The following is a 19,658-nucleotide window of genomic DNA, read 5'->3' as shown; positions in this document are numbered from 1 at the left end:
CTACTATATAACTCCATCCTACTGACTCTCCTGAATAACTACAACATACTGACTCTCCTGCATAACTCCAACACAATAACTCCCGCCTTTTACTACAACACAATGACTGTCGCGTATAACTCCAACACACTGACTATCCTGAATAACTCCAACACACTGACTCTCCTGAATAACTCCAACAAACTGACACACCTGTATAACAGTTACAAATTGACTCTCCTTTATAAATCCAAAACTACGGACTCTCATGTAAAATTCCAACTCATTGATTCTCCTATATACCTCCATCCTACTGACTCTCCTGTATAACTCCAACACACTGACTCTCCTGTATAACTCCAACACACTGACTCTCCTGTATAACTCCAACACAGTGACTCTCGCGTATAACAGCAATAAAATGATTCTCGTGTACAACTGCAACCCACTGACTATCGCATATAAATCCAACACACTGACTTTCCTGAATAACTACAACTCACTAACTCTCCTTTACAACTCCAACACAATGACTCTCCTGTATAACTGCAACGCACTGACTCTCCATTATAGCTCCAACCTGCTGAAATCTCCTTTATAATTCCAATACTCTGACTCTCCTGTATAAATCCAACACACTGACTCTCCTGTATAACTCCAACAAACTTACTATCCTGTATAATTCCACAACACTGACTGTCCTGTATAACTCCAACACACTGACTCTCCTGTATAACTGCAAAGCACTGACTCACTTGTATAACTCCAACATACTGACACCCCTTTATAACATCAACAAACTGACTCTCCTTTATAACTCCAAAACGACTGACTCTCCTGTATAACTCCAACACACTGACTCTCCTGTACAACTCCAACACACTGACTCTCGCGTATAACAGCAATAAAATGACTCTCGTGTACAACTGCAACCCACTGACTATCGCATATAAATCCAACACACTGACTCTCCTTTACAACTCCAGCACAATGACTCTCCTGTATAACTCCAACACACTGACTCTCCTGTATAACTCCAACACACTGACACCCCTGTAAAACAGTAACAAATTGACTCTCCTTTATAACTCCAAAACTACTGACTCTCCCGTAAAATTCCAACTCATTGATTCTCCTATATACCTCCATCCTACTGACTCTCCTGTATAACTCCAACACACAGACTCTCCTGCATAACTCCAACACACTAACTCTCCTGTATAACTCCAACACAGTGACTCTCGCGTATAACAGCAATAAATTGACTCTCGTGTACAACTGCAACCCACTGACTATCGCATATAAATCCAACACACTGACTCTCCTGAATAACTACAACTCACTGACTCTCCTTTACAACTCCAAAACTACTGACTCTCCTGTATAACTGCAACGCACTGACTCTCCTGTATAACTCCAACATACTGACTCCCCTGTATAACAGCAACAAACTGACTCTCCATTATAGCTCCAACCTGCTGAAATCTCCTTTATAATTCCAATACTCTGACTCTCCTGTATAAATCCAACACACTGACTCTCCTGTATAACTCCAACAAATTTACTATCCTGTATAATTCCACAACACTGACTGTCCTGTATAACTCCAACACACTGACTCTCCTTTATAACAACAACACACTAACTCTCCTGTATAACTCCAACGCACTAACTCTCCTGTATAACTCCAACATACTGACTATCCTGTATAACTCCAACACACTGACTCTCCTGTATAACTACAACGCACCGACTTTCCTGTATAACTCCAACACAATGACTCTCCTGTATAACTGCAAAGAACTGACTCTCCTGTATTACTCCAACACACCGACCCTCGCATATAACTGCAACACAATGATACTTGATTATAACTGCAACACAATGACTCTCGCGTATAACTCCAACCTATTGACTCTCACATATCACTCCGACACACTGATGCTCACATATAACTCAAACTCACTAACTCTACTGTATAACTCCGACACACTGGCAGTTGAATGTAACTCCAACACACTGAAACTCCTGTATAACTACAAAACACAGACTCTCCTGTATAACTCCAACAAATTGACACCCCTGTATAACAGTAACAAATTGACTCTCCTTTATAACTCCAAAACTACTGACTCTCATGTAAAATTCCAACTCACTGAATCTCCTATATACCTCCATCCTACTGACTCTCCTGTATAACTACAACACCCTGACTCTCCTGTATAATTCCAACACACTGACTCTCCTGTATAACTCCAACACAGTGACTCTCGCGTATAACAGCAATAAAATGACTCTCGTGTACAACTGCAACCCACTGACTATCGCATATAAATCCAACACACTGACTCTCCTGAATAACTACAACTCACTGACTCTCCTTTACAACTCCAAAACAATGACTCTCCTGTATAACTGCAACGCACTGACTCTCCTGTATAACTCCAACATACTGACTCCCCTGTATAACAGCAACAAACTGACTCTCCATTATAGCTCCAACCTGCTGAAATCTCCTTTATAATTCCAATACTCTGTCTCTCCTGTATAAATCCAACACACTGACTCTCCTGTATAACTCCAACAAACTTACTATCCTGTATAATTCCACAACACTGACTGTCCTGTATAACTCCAACACACTGACTCTCCTGTATAACTGCAAAGCACTGACTCTCGTGTATAACTCCAACATACTGACACCCCTTTATAACATCAACAAACTGACTCTCCTTTATAACTCCAAAACTACTGACTCTCCTGTATAACTCCAACACACTGACTCTCCTGTATAACTCCAACACAGTGACTCTCGCGTATAACAGCAATAAAATGACTCTCGTGTACAACTGCAACCCACTGACTATCGCATATAAATCCAACACACTGACTCTCCTTTACAACTCCAACACACTGACTCTCCTTTACAACTCCAGCACAATGACTCTCCTGTATAACTCCAACACACTGACTCTCCTGTATAACTCCAACACACTGACACCCCTGTAAAACAGTAACAAATTGACTCTCCTTTATAACTCCAAAACTACTGACTCTCCCGTAAAATTCCAACTCATTGATTCTCCTATATACCTCCATCCTACTGACTCTCCTGTATAACTCCAACACACAGACTCTCCTGCATAACTCCAACACACTAACTCTCCTGTATAACTCCAACACAGTGACTCTCGCGTATAACAGCAATAAATTGACTCTCGTGTACAACTGCAACCCACTGACTATCGCATATAAATCCAACACACTGACTCTCCTGAATAACTACAACTCACTGACTCTCCTTTACAACTCCAAAACTACTGACTCTCCTGTATAACTGCAACGCACTGACTCTCCTGTATAACTCCAACATACTGACTCCCCTGTATAACAGCAACAAACTGACTCTCCATTATAGCTCCAACCTGCTGAAATCTCCTTTATAATTCCAATACTCTGACTCTCCTGTATAAATCCAACACACTGACTCTCCTGTATAACTCCAACAAATTTACTATCCTGTATAATTCCACAACACTGACTGTCCTGTATAACTCCAACACACTGACTCTCCTTTATAACAACAACACACTAACTCTCCTGTATAACTCCAACGCACTAACTCTCCTGTATAACTCCAACATACTGACTATCCTGTATAACTCCAACACACTGACTCTCCTGTATAACTACAACGCACCGACTTTCCTGTATAACTCCAACACAATGACTCTCCTGTATAACTGCAAAGAACTGACTCTCCTGTATTACTCCAACACACCGACCCTCGCATATAACTGCAACACAATGATACTTGATTATAACTGCAACACAATGACTCTCGCGTATAACTCCAACCTATTGACTCTCACATATCACTCCGACACACTGATGCTCACATATAACTCAAACTCACTAACTCTACTGTATAACTCCGACACACTGGCAGTTGAATGTAACTCCAACACACTGAAACTCCTGTATAACTACAAAACACAGACTCTCCTGTATAACTCCAACAAATTGACACCCCTGTATAACAGTAACAAATTGACTCTCCTTTATAACTCCAAAACTACTGACTCTCATGTAAAATTCCAACTCACTGAATCTCCTATATACCTCCATCCTACTGACTCTCCTGTATAACTACAACACCCTGACTCTCCTGTATAATTCCAACACACTGACTCTCCTGTATAACTCCAACACAGTGACTCTCGCGTATAACAGCAATAAAATGACTCTCGTGTACAACTGCAACCCACTGACTATCGCATATAAATCCAACACACTGACTCTCCTGAATAACTACAACTCACTGACTCTCCTTTACAACTCCAAAACAATGACTCTCCTGTATAACTGCAACGCACTGACTCTCCTGTATAACTCCAACATACTGACTCCCCTGTATAACAGCAACAAACTGACTCTCCATTATAGCTCCAACCTGCTGAAATCTCCTTTATAATTCCAATACTCTGACTCTCCTGTATAAATCCAACACACTGACTCTCCTGTATAACTCCAACAAACTTACTATCCTGTATAATTCCACAACACTGACTGTCCTGTATAACTCCAACACACTGACTCTCCTGTATAACTGCAAAGCACTGACTCTCGTGTATAACTCCAACATACTGACACCCCTTTATAACATCAACAAACTGACTCTCCTTTATAACTCCAAAACTACTGACTCTCCTGTATAACTCCAACACACTGACTCTCCTGTATAACTCCAACACAGTGACTCTCGCGTATAACAGCAATAAAATGACTCTCGTGTACAACTGCAACCCACTGACTATCGCATATAAATCCAACACACTGACTCTCCTTTACAACTCCAACACACTGACTCTCCTTTACAACTCCAGCACAATGACTCTCCTGTATAACTCCAACACACTGACTCTCCTGTATAACTCCAACACACTGACACCCCTGTAAAACAGTAACAAATTGACTCTCCTTTATAACTCCAAAACTACTGACTCTCCCGTAAAATTCCAACTCATTGATTCTCCTATATACCTCCATCCTACTGACTCTCCTGTATAACTCCAACACACAGACTCTCCTGCATAACTCCAACACACTAACTCTCCTGTATAACTCCAACACAGTGACTCTCGCGTATAACAGCAATAAATTGACTCTCGTGTACAACTGCAACCCACTGACTATCGCATATAAATCCAACACACTGACTCTCCTGAATAACTACAACTCACTGACTCTCCTTTACAACTCCAAAACTACTGACTCTCCTGTATAACTGCAACGCACTGACTCTCCTGTATAACTCCAACATACTGACTCCCCTGTATAACAGCAACAAACTGACTCTCCATTATAGCTCCAACCTGCTGAAATCTCCTTTATAATTCCAATACTCTGACTCTCCTGTATAAATCCAACACACTGACTCTCCTGTATAACTCCAACAAATTTACTATCCTGTATAATTCCACAACACTGACTGTCCTGTATAACTCCAACACACTGACTCTCCTTTATAACAACAACACACTAACTCTCCTGTATAACTCCAACGCACTAACTCTCCTGTATAACTCCAACATACTGACTCCCCTGTATAACAGCAACAAACTGATTATCCATTATTGCTCCAAACTGCTGAAATCCCTTTATAATTCCAATACTCTGACTCTCCTGTATAACTCCAATACACTAACTCTCCTGTATAACTCCAATACACTAACTCTCCTGTATAACTCCAATACACTGACTCTCCTGTATAACCCCAATACACTAACTCTCCTGTATAACTCCAACATACTGACACTCCTGTATAACTCCAACACACTGACTCTCCTGTATAACTCCAACACACTGACTTTCCTGTATAACTCCAACACAGTGACTCTCGCGTATAACAGCAATAAAATGACTCTCGTGAACAACTGCAACACACTGACTATCGCATATAACTCCAACACACTGACTCTCCTGAATAACTACAACTCACTGACTCTCCTTTACAACTCCAAAACAATGACTCTCCTGTATAACTGAAACGCACTGACTCTCCTGTATAACTCCAACATACTGACTCTCCTGTATAACAGCAACAAACTGACTCCCCTGTATAACAGCAACAAACTGACTCTCCATTATAGCTCCAACCTGCTGAAATCTCCTTTATAATTCCAATACTCTGACTCTCCTGGATAACTCCAACACACTGACTCGCCTGTATAACTACAACGCACTGACTCTCCTGTATAACTCCAACACAATGACTCTCCTGAATAACTCCAACACACTGACTCACCTGTATAACTCCAACACACTGACTCGCCTGTATAATTCCAACACACTAACTCTCCTGTATAACTCCAACACACTGACTCTCCAGTATAACTCTAACACACTGAGTCGCCTTTATAACAGCAACAAACTGACTCTCCATGCTAGCTCCAACCTACTGACTCTCATGTATAATTCCAGCTCATTGACACTACTATATAACTCCATCCTACTGACTCTCCTGAATAACTACAACACACTGACTCTCCTGTATAACTCTAAAACAATAACTCTCGCCTTTTACTACAACACAATGACTGTCACATTTAACTCCAACACACTGACTATCCTGTATAACTCCAACACACTGACTCTCCTGTATAACTCCAACATACTTACTATCCTGTATAATTCCACAACACTGACTGTCCTGTATAACTCCAACACCCTGACTCTCCTGTATAACTGCAAAGCACTGACTCTCTTGTATAACTCCAACATACTGACACCCCTTTATAACATCAACAAACTGACTCTCCTTTATAACTCCAAAACTACTGATTCTCCTGTATAATTCCAACACACTGACTCTCCTGTATAACTCCAACACACTGACTCTCCTGTATAACTCTAACACACTGAGTCGCCTTTATAACAACAACAAACTGACTCTCCATGATAGCTCCAACCTACTGACTCTCGTGTATAATTCCAGCTCATTGACACTACTATATAACTCCATCCTACTGACTCTCCTGAATAACTACAACATACTGACTCTCCTGCATAACTCCAACACAATAACTCCCGCCTTTTACTACAACACAATGACTGTCGCGTATAACTCCAACACACTGACTATCCTGAATAACTCCAACACACTGACTCTCCTGAATAACTCCAACAAACTGACACACCTGTATAACAGTTACAAATTGACTCTCCTTTATAACTCCAAAACTACGGACTCTCATGTAAAATTCCAACTCATTGATTCTCCTATATACCTCCATCCTACTGACTCTCCTGTATAACTCCAACACACTGACTCTCCTGTATAACTCCAACACACTGACTCTCCTGTATAACTCCAACACAGTGACTCTCGCGTATAACAGCAATAAAATGATTCTCGTGTACAACTGCAACCCACTGACTATCGCATATAAATCCAACACACTGACTTTCCTGAATAACTACAACTCACTAACTCTCCTTTACAACTCCAACACAATGACTCTCCTGTATAACTGCAACGCACTGACTCTCCATTATAGCTCCAACCTGCTGAAATCTCCTTTATAATTCCAATACTCTGACTCTCCTGTATAAATCCAACACACTGACTCTCCTGTATAACTCCAACAAACTTACTATCCTGTATAATTCCACAACACTGACTGTCCTGTATAACTCCAACACACTGACTCTCCTGTATAACTGCAAAGCACTGACTCACTTGTATAACTCCAACATACTGACACCCCTTTATAACATCAACAAACTGACTCTCCTTTATAACTCCAAAACGACTGACTCTCCTGTATAACTCCAACACACTGACTCTCCTGTACAACTCCAACACACTGACTCTCGCGTATAACAGCAATAAAATGACTCTCGTGTACAACTGCAACCCACTGACTATCGCATATAAATCCAACACACTGACTCTCCTTTACAACTCCAGCACAATGACTCTCCTGTATAACTCCAACACACTGACTCTCCTGTATAACTCCAACACACTGACACCCCTGTAAAACAGTAACAAATTGACTCTCCTTTATAACTCCAAAACTACTGACTCTCCCGTAAAATTCCAACTCATTGATTCTCCTATATACCTCCATCCTACTGACTCTCCTGTATAACTCCAACACACAGACTCTCCTGCATAACTCCAACACACTAACTCTCCTGTATAACTCCAACACAGTGACTCTCGCGTATAACAGCAATAAATTGACTCTCGTGTACAACTGCAACCCACTGACTATCGCATATAAATCCAACACACTGACTCTCCTGAATAACTACAACTCACTGACTCTCCTTTACAACTCCAAAACTACTGACTCTCCTGTATAACTGCAACGCACTGACTCTCCTGTATAACTCCAACATACTGACTCCCCTGTATAACAGCAACAAACTGACTCTCCATTATAGCTCCAACCTGCTGAAATCTCCTTTATAATTCCAATACTCTGACTCTCCTGTATAAATCCAACACACTGACTCTCCTGTATAACTCCAACAAATTTACTATCCTGTATAATTCCACAACACTGACTGTCCTGTATAACTCCAACACACTGACTCTCCTTTATAACAACAACACACTAACTCTCCTGTATAACTCCAACGCACTAACTCTCCTGTATAACTCCAACATACTGACTATCCTGTATAACTCCAACACACTGACTCTCCTGTATAACTACAACGCACCGACTTTCCTGTATAACTCCAACACAATGACTCTCCTGTATAACTGCAAAGAACTGACTCTCCTGTATTACTCCAACACACCGACCCTCGCATATAACTGCAACACAATGATACTTGATTATAACTGCAACACAATGACTCTCGCGTATAACTCCAACCTATTGACTCTCACATATCACTCCGACACACTGATGCTCACATATAACTCAAACTCACTAACTCTACTGTATAACTCCGACACACTGGCAGTTGAATGTAACTCCAACACACTGAAACTCCTGTATAACTACAAAACACAGACTCTCCTGTATAACTCCAACAAATTGACACCCCTGTATAACAGTAACAAATTGACTCTCCTTTATAACTCCAAAACTACTGACTCTCATGTAAAATTCCAACTCACTGAATCTCCTATATACCTCCATCCTACTGACTCTCCTGTATAACTACAACACCCTGACTCTCCTGTATAATTCCAACACACTGACTCTCCTGTATAACTCCAACACAGTGACTCTCGCGTATAACAGCAATAAAATGACTCTCGTGTACAACTGCAACCCACTGACTATCGCATATAAATCCAACACACTGACTCTCCTGAATAACTACAACTCACTGACTCTCCTTTACAACTCCAAAACAATGACTCTCCTGTATAACTGCAACGCACTGACTCTCCTGTATAACTCCAACATACTGACTCCCCTGTATAACAGCAACAAACTGACTCTCCATTATAGCTCCAACCTGCTGAAATCTCCTTTATAATTCCAATACTCTGTCTCTCCTGTATAAATCCAACACACTGACTCTCCTGTATAACTCCAACAAACTTACTATCCTGTATAATTCCACAACACTGACTGTCCTGTATAACTCCAACACACTGACTCTCCTGTATAACTGCAAAGCACTGACTCTCGTGTATAACTCCAACATACTGACACCCCTTTATAACATCAACAAACTGACTCTCCTTTATAACTCCAAAACTACTGACTCTCCTGTATAACTCCAACACACTGACTCTCCTGTATAACTCCAACACAGTGACTCTCGCGTATAACAGCAATAAAATGACTCTCGTGTACAACTGCAACCCACTGACTATCGCATATAAATCCAACACACTGACTCTCCTTTACAACTCCAACACACTGACTCTCCTTTACAACTCCAGCACAATGACTCTCCTGTATAACTCCAACACACTGACTCTCCTGTATAACTCCAACACACTGACACCCCTGTAAAACAGTAACAAATTGACTCTCCTTTATAACTCCAAAACTACTGACTCTCCCGTAAAATTCCAACTCATTGATTCTCCTATATACCTCCATCCTACTGACTCTCCTGTATAACTCCAACACACAGACTCTCCTGCATAACTCCAACACACTAACTCTCCTGTATAACTCCAACACAGTGACTCTCGCGTATAACAGCAATAAATTGACTCTCGTGTACAACTGCAACCCACTGACTATCGCATATAAATCCAACACACTGACTCTCCTGAATAACTACAACTCACTGACTCTCCTTTACAACTCCAAAACTACTGACTCTCCTGTATAACTGCAACGCACTGACTCTCCTGTATAACTCCAACATACTGACTCCCCTGTATAACAGCAACAAACTGACTCTCCATTATAGCTCCAACCTGCTGAAATCTCCTTTATAATTCCAATACTCTGACTCTCCTGTATAAATCCAACACACTGACTCTCCTGTATAACTCCAACAAATTTACTATCCTGTATAATTCCACAACACTGACTGTCCTGTATAACTCCAACACACTGACTCTCCTTTATAACAACAACACACTAACTCTCCTGTATAACTCCAACGCACTAACTCTCCTGTATAACTCCAACATACTGACTATCCTGTATAACTCCAACACACTGACTCTCCTGTATAACTACAACGCACCGACTTTCCTGTATAACTCCAACACAATGACTCTCCTGTATAACTGCAAAGAACTGACTCTCCTGTATTACTCCAACACACCGACCCTCGCATATAACTGCAACACAATGATACTTGATTATAACTGCAACACAATGACTCTCGCGTATAACTCCAACCTATTGACTCTCACATATCACTCCGACACACTGATGCTCACATATAACTCAAACTCACTAACTCTACTGTATAACTCCGACACACTGGCAGTTGAATGTAACTCCAACACACTGAAACTCCTGTATAACTACAAAACACAGACTCTCCTGTATAACTCCAACAAATTGACACCCCTGTATAACAGTAACAAATTGACTCTCCTTTATAACTCCAAAACTACTGACTCTCATGTAAAATTCCAACTCACTGAATCTCCTATATACCTCCATCCTACTGACTCTCCTGTATAACTACAACACCCTGACTCTCCTGTATAATTCCAACACACTGACTCTCCTGTATAACTCCAACACAGTGACTCTCGCGTATAACAGCAATAAAATGACTCTCGTGTACAACTGCAACCCACTGACTATCGCATATAAATCCAACACACTGACTCTCCTGAATAACTACAACTCACTGACTCTCCTTTACAACTCCAAAACAATGACTCTCCTGTATAACTGCAACGCACTGACTCTCCTGTATAACTCCAACATACTGACTCCCCTGTATAACAGCAACAAACTGACTCTCCATTATAGCTCCAACCTGCTGAAATCTCCTTTATAATTCCAATACTCTGACTCTCCTGTATAAATCCAACACACTGACTCTCCTGTATAACTCCAACAAACTTACTATCCTGTATAATTCCACAACACTGACTGTCCTGTATAACTCCAACACACTGACTCTCCTGTATAACTGCAAAGCACTGACTCTCGTGTATAACTCCAACATACTGACACCCCTTTATAACATCAACAAACTGACTCTCCTTTATAACTCCAAAACTACTGACTCTCCTGTATAACTCCAACACACTGACTCTCCTGTATAACTCCAACACAGTGACTCTCGCGTATAACAGCAATAAAATGACTCTCGTGTACAACTGCAACCCACTGACTATCGCATATAAATCCAACACACTGACTCTCCTTTACAACTCCAACACACTGACTCTCCTTTACAACTCCAGCACAATGACTCTCCTGTATAACTCCAACACACTGACTCTCCTGTATAACTCCAACACACTGACACCCCTGTAAAACAGTAACAAATTGACTCTCCTTTATAACTCCAAAACTACTGACTCTCCCGTAAAATTCCAACTCATTGATTCTCCTATATACCTCCATCCTACTGACTCTCCTGTATAACTCCAACACACAGACTCTCCTGCATAACTCCAACACACTAACTCTCCTGTATAACTCCAACACAGTGACTCTCGCGTATAACAGCAATAAATTGACTCTCGTGTACAACTGCAACCCACTGACTATCGCATATAAATCCAACACACTGACTCTCCTGAATAACTACAACTCACTGACTCTCCTTTACAACTCCAAAACTACTGACTCTCCTGTATAACTGCAACGCACTGACTCTCCTGTATAACTCCAACATACTGACTCCCCTGTATAACAGCAACAAACTGACTCTCCATTATAGCTCCAACCTGCTGAAATCTCCTTTATAATTCCAATACTCTGACTCTCCTGTATAAATCCAACACACTGACTCTCCTGTATAACTCCAACAAATTTACTATCCTGTATAATTCCACAACACTGACTGTCCTGTATAACTCCAACACACTGACTCTCCTTTATAACAACAACACACTAACTCTCCTGTATAACTCCAACGCACTAACTCTCCTGTATAACTCCAACATACTGACTCCCCTGTATAACAGCAACAAACTGATTATCCATTATTGCTCCAAACTGCTGAAATCCCTTTATAATTCCAATACTCTGACTCTCCTGTATAACTCCAATACACTAACTCTCCTGTATAACTCCAATACACTAACTCTCCTGTATAACTCCAATACACTGACTCTCCTGTATAACCCCAATACACTAACTCTCCTGTATAACTCCAACATACTGACACTCCTGTATAACTCCAACACACTGACTCTCCTGTATAACTCCAACACACTGACTTTCCTGTATAACTCCAACACAGTGACTCTCGCGTATAACAGCAATAAAATGACTCTCGTGAACAACTGCAACACACTGACTATCGCATATAACTCCAACACACTGACTCTCCTGAATAACTACAACTCACTGACTCTCCTTTACAACTCCAAAACAATGACTCTCCTGTATAACTGAAACGCACTGACTCTCCTGTATAACTCCAACATACTGACTCTCCTGTATAACAGCAACAAACTGACTCCCCTGTATAACAGCAACAAACTGACTCTCCATTATAGCTCCAACCTGCTGAAATCTCCTTTATAATTCCAATACTCTGACTCTCCTGGATAACTCCAACACACTGACTCGCCTGTATAACTACAACGCACTGACTCTCCTGTATAACTCCAACACAATGACTCTCCTGAATAACTCCAACACACTGACTCACCTGTATAACTCCAACACACTGACTCGCCTGTATAATTCCAACACACTAACTCTCCTGTATAACTCCAACACACTGACTCTCCAGTATAACTCTAACACACTGAGTCGCCTTTATAACAGCAACAAACTGACTCTCCATGCTAGCTCCAACCTACTGACTCTCATGTATAATTCCAGCTCATTGACACTACTATATAACTCCATCCTACTGACTCTCCTGAATAACTACAACACACTGACTCTCCTGTATAACTCTAAAACAATAACTCTCGCCTTTTACTACAACACAATGACTGTCACATTTAACTCCAACACACTGACTATCCTGTATAACTCCAACACACTGACTCTCCTGTATAACTCCAACATACTTACTATCCTGTATAATTCCACAACACTGACTGTCCTGTATAACTCCAACACCCTGACTCTCCTGTATAACTGCAAAGCACTGACTCTCTTGTATAACTCCAACATACTGACACCCCTTTATAACATCAACAAACTGACTCTCCTTTATAACTCCAAAACTACTGATTCTCCTGTATAATTCCAACACACTGACTCTCCTGTATAACTCCAACACACTGACTCTCCTGTATAACTCTAACACACTGAGTCGCCTTTATAACAACAACAAACTGACTCTCCATGATAGCTCCAACCTACTGACTCTCGTGTATAATTCCAGCTCATTGACACTACTATATAACTCCATCCTACTGACTCTCCTGAATAACTACAACATACTGACTCTCCTGCATAACTCCAACACAATAACTCCCGCCTTTTACTACAACACAATGACTGTCGCGTATAACTCCAACACACTGACTATCCTGAATAACTCCAACACACTGACTCTCCTGAATAACTCCAACAAACTGACACACCTGTATAACAGTTACAAATTGACTCTCCTTTATAACTCCAAAACTACGGACTCTCATGTAAAATTCCAACTCATTGATTCTCCTATATACCTCCATCCTACTGACTCTCCTGTATAACTCCAACACACTGACTCTCCTGTATAACTCCAACACACTGACTCTCCTGTATAACTCCAACACAGTGACTCTCGCGTATAACAGCAATAAAATGATTCTCGTGTACAACTGCAACCCACTGACTATCGCATATAAATCCAACACACTGACTTTCCTGAATAACTACAACTCACTAACTCTCCTTTACAACTCCAACACAATGACTCTCCTGTATAACTGCAACGCACTGACTCTCCATTATAGCTCCAACCTGCTGAAATCTCCTTTATAATTCCAATACTCTGACTCTCCTGTATAAATCCAACACACTGACTCTCCTGTATAACTCCAACAAACTTACTATCCTGTATAATTCCACAACACTGACTGTCCTGTATAACTCCAACACACTGACTCTCCTGTATAACTGCAAAGCACTGACTCACTTGTATAACTCCAACATACTGACACCCCTTTATAACATCAACAAACTGACTCTCCTTTATAACTCCAAAACGACTGACTCTCCTGTATAACTCCAACACACTGACTCTCCTGTACAACTCCAACACACTGACTCTCGCGTATAACAGCAATAAAATGACTCTCGTGTACAACTGCAACCCACTGACTATCGCATATAAATCCAACACACTGACTCTCCTTTACAACTCCAGCACAATGACTCTCCTGTATAACTCCAACACACTGACTCTCCTGTATAACTCCAACACACTGACACCCCTGTAAAACAGTAACAAATTGACTCTCCTTTATAACTCCAAAACTACTGACTCTCCCGTAAAATTCCAACTCATTGATTCTCCTATATACCTCCATCCTACTGACTCTCCTGTATAACTCCAACACACAGACTCTCCTGCATAACTCCAACACACTAACTCTCCTGTATAACTCCAACACAGTGACTCTCGCGTATAACAGCAATAAATTGACTCTCGTGTACAACTGCAACCCACTGACTATCGCATATAAATCCAACACACTGACTCTCCTGAATAACTACAACTCACTGACTCTCCTTTACAACTCCAAAACTACTGACTCTCCTGTATAACTGCAACGCACTGACTCTCCTGTATAACTCCAACATACTGACTCCCCTGTATAACAGCAACAAACTGACTCTCCATTATAGCTCCAACCTGCTGAAATCTCCTTTATAATTCCAATACTCTGACTCTCCTGTATAAATCCAACACACTGACTCTCCTGTATAACTCCAACAAATTTACTATCCTGTATAATTCCACAACACTGACTGTCCTGTATAACTCCAACACACTGACTCTCCTTTATAACAACAACACACTAACTCTCCTGTATAACTCCAACGCACTAACTCTCCTGTATAACTCCAACATACTGACTATCCTGTATAACTCCAACACACTGACTCTCCTGTATAACTACAACGCACCGACTTTCCTGTATAACTCCAACACAATGACTCTCCTGTATAACTGCAAAGAACTGACTCTCCTGTATTACTCCAACACACCGACCCTCGCATATAACTGCAACACAATGATACTTGATTATAACTGCAACACAATGACTCTCGCGTATAACTCCAACCTATTGACTCTCACATATCACTCCGACACACTGATGCTCACATATAACTCAAACTCACTAACTCTACTGTATAACTCCGACACACTGGCAGTTGAATGTAACTCCAACACACTGAAACTCCTGTATAACTACAAAACACAGACTCTCCTGTATAACTCCAACAAATTGACACCCCTGTATAACAGTAACAAATTGACTCTCCTTTATAACTCCAAAACTACTGACTCTCATGTAAAATTCCAACTCACTGAATCTCCTATATACCTCCATCCTACTGACTCTCCTGTATAACTACAACACCCTGACTCTCCTGTATAATTCCAACACACTGACTCTCCTGTATAACTCCAACACAGTGACTCTCGCGTATAACAGCAATAAAATGACTCTCGTGTACAACTGCAACCCACTGACTATCGCATATAAATCCAACACACTGACTCTCCTGAATAACTACAACTCACTGACTCTCCTTTACAACTCCAAAACAATGACTCTCCTGTATAACTGCAACGCACTGACTCTCCTGTATAACTCCAACATACTGACTCCCCTGTATAACAGCAACAAACTGACTCTCCATTATAGCTCCAACCTGCTGAAATCTCCTTTATAATTCCAATACTCTGTCTCTCCTGTATAAATCCAACACACTGACTCTCCTGTATAACTCCAACAAACTTACTATCCTGTATAATTCCACAACACTGACTGTCCTGTATAACTCCAACACACTGACTCTCCTGTATAACTGCAAAGCACTGACTCTCGTGTATAACTCCAACATACTGACACCCCTTTATAACATCAACAAACTGACTCTCCTTTATAACTCCAAAACTACTGACTCTCCTGTATAACTCCAACACACTGACTCTCCTGTATAACTCCAACACAGTGACTCTCGCGTATAACAGCAATAAAATGACTCTCGTGTACAACTGCAACCCACTGACTATCGCATATAAATCCAACACACTGACTCTCCTTTACAACTCCAACACACTGACTCTCCTTTACAACTCCAGCACAATGACTCTCCTGTATAACTCCAACACACTGACTCTCCTGTATAACTCCAACACACTGACACCCCTGTAAAACAGTAACAAATTGACTCTCCTTTATAACTCCAAAACTACTGACTCTCCCGTAAAATTCCAACTCATTGATTCTCCTATATACCTCCATCCTACTGACTCTCCTGTATAACTCCAACACACAGACTCTCCTGCATAACTCCAACACACTAACTCTCCTGTATAACTCCAACACAGTGACTCTCGCGTATAACAGCAATAAATTGACTCTCGTGTACAACTGCAACCCACTGACTATCGCATATAAATCCAACACACTGACTCTCCTGAATAACTACAACTCACTGACTCTCCTTTACAACTCCAAAACTACTGACTCTCCTGTATAACTGCAACGCACTGACTCTCCTGTATAACTCCAACATACTGACTCCCCTGTATAACAGCAACAAACTGACTCTCCATTATAGCTCCAACCTGCTGAAATCTCCTTTATAATTCCAATACTCTGACTCTCCTGTATAAATCCAACACACTGACTCTCCTGTATAACTCCAACAAATTTACTATCCTGTATAATTCCACAACACTGACTGTCCTGTATAACTCCAACACACTGACTCTCCTTTATAACAACAACACACTAACTCTCCTGTATAACTCCAACGCACTAACTCTCCTGTATAACTCCAACATACTGACTATCCTGTATAACTCCAACACACTGACTCTCCTGTATAACTACAACGCACCGACTTTCCTGTATAACTCCAACACAATGACTCTCCTGTATAACTGCAAAGAACTGACTCTCCTGTATTACTCCAACACACCGACCCTCGCATATAACTGCAACACAATGATACTTGATTATAACTGCAACACAATGACTCTCGCGTATAACTCCAACCTATTGACTCTCACATATCACTCCGACACACTGATGCTCACATATAACTCAAACTCACTAACTCTACTGTATAACTCCGACACACTGGCAGTTGAATGTAACTCCAACACACTGAAACTCCTGTATAACTACAAAACACAGACTCTCCTGTATAACTCCAACAAATTGACACCCCTGTATAACAGTAACAAATTGACTCTCCTTTATAACTCCAAAACTACTGACTCTCATGTAAAATTCCAACTCACTGAATCTCCTATATACCTCCATCCTACTGACTCTCCTGTATAACTACAACACCCTGACTCTCCTGTATAATTCCAACACACTGACTCTCCTGTATAACTCCAACACAGTGACTCTCGCGTATAACAGCAATAAAATGACTCTCGTGTACAACTGCAACCCACTGACTATCGCATATAAATCCAAAACACTGACTCTCCTGAATAACTACAACTCACTGACTCTCCTTTACAACTCCAAAACAATGACTCTCCTGTATAACTGCAACGCACTGACTCTCCTGTATAACTCCAACATACTGACTCCCCTGTATAACAGCAACAAACTGACTCTCCATTATAGCTCCAACCTGCTGAAATCTCCTTTATAATTCCAATACTCTGACTCTCCTGTATAAATCCAACACACTGACTCTCCTGTATAACTCCAACAAACTTACTATCCTGTATAATTCCACAACACTGACTGTCCTGTATAACTCCAACACACTGACTCTCCTGTATAACTGCAAAGCACTGACTCTCGTGTATAACTCCAACATACTGACACCCCTTTATAACATCAACAAACTGACTCTCCTTTATAACTCCAAAACTACTGACTCTCCTGTATAACTCCAACACACTGACTCTCCTGTATAACTCCAACACAGTGACTCTCGCGTATAACAGCAATAAAATGACTCTCGTGTACAACTGCAACCCACTGACTATCGCATATAAATCCAACACACTGACTCTCCTTTACAACTCCAGCACAATGACTCTCCTGTATAACTCCAACACACTAACTCGCCTGTATAACTACAAGGCACTGACTCTCCTGTATAACTCCAACAAACTGACACCCCTGTATAACAGTAACAAATCGTCTCTCCTTTATAACTCCAAAACTACTGACACTCATGTAAAATTCCAAGTCTTGATTCTCCTATATACCTCCATCCTACTGACTCTCCTGTATAACCACAACACACTGACTCTCCTGCATAACTCCAACACACTGACTCTCCTGTATAACTCCAACACCCTGACTCTCCTGTATAACTCCAACACAGTGACTCTCGCGTATAACAGCAATAAAATGACACTCGTTTACAACTGCAACCCACTGACTATCGCATATAAATCCAACACACTGACTCTCCTGAACAACTACAACTCACTGACTCTCCTTTACAACTCCAAAACAATGACTCTCCTGTATAACTGCAACGCACTGACTCTCCTGTATAACTCCAACATACTGACTCCCCTGTATAACAGCAACAAACTGACTCTCCATTACAGCTCCAACCTGCTGAAATCTCCTTTATAATTCCAATACTCTGACTCTCCAGTATAAATCCAACACACTGACTCTCCTGTATAACTCCAACAAACTTACTATCCTGTATAATTCCACAACACTGACTGTCCTGTATAACTCCAACACACTAACTCTCCTGTATATCTCCAACACACTAACTCACCTGTATAACTCCAACATACTGACTCTCCTGTATAACTCCAACACACTGACTCTCCTATATAACTCCAACACAGTGACTCTCCTGTATAACTGCAAAGCACTGACTCTCCTGTATAACCCCAACGCACTGACA

The sequence above is a fragment of the Hemitrygon akajei genome, chromosome 7, assembly GCF_048418815.1.
Source record: "Hemitrygon akajei chromosome 7, sHemAka1.3, whole genome shotgun sequence".
Taxonomy (NCBI): Eukaryota; Metazoa; Chordata; class Chondrichthyes; order Myliobatiformes; family Dasyatidae; genus Hemitrygon; species Hemitrygon akajei.
Note: the sequence above shows the minus strand (reverse complement) of the source record.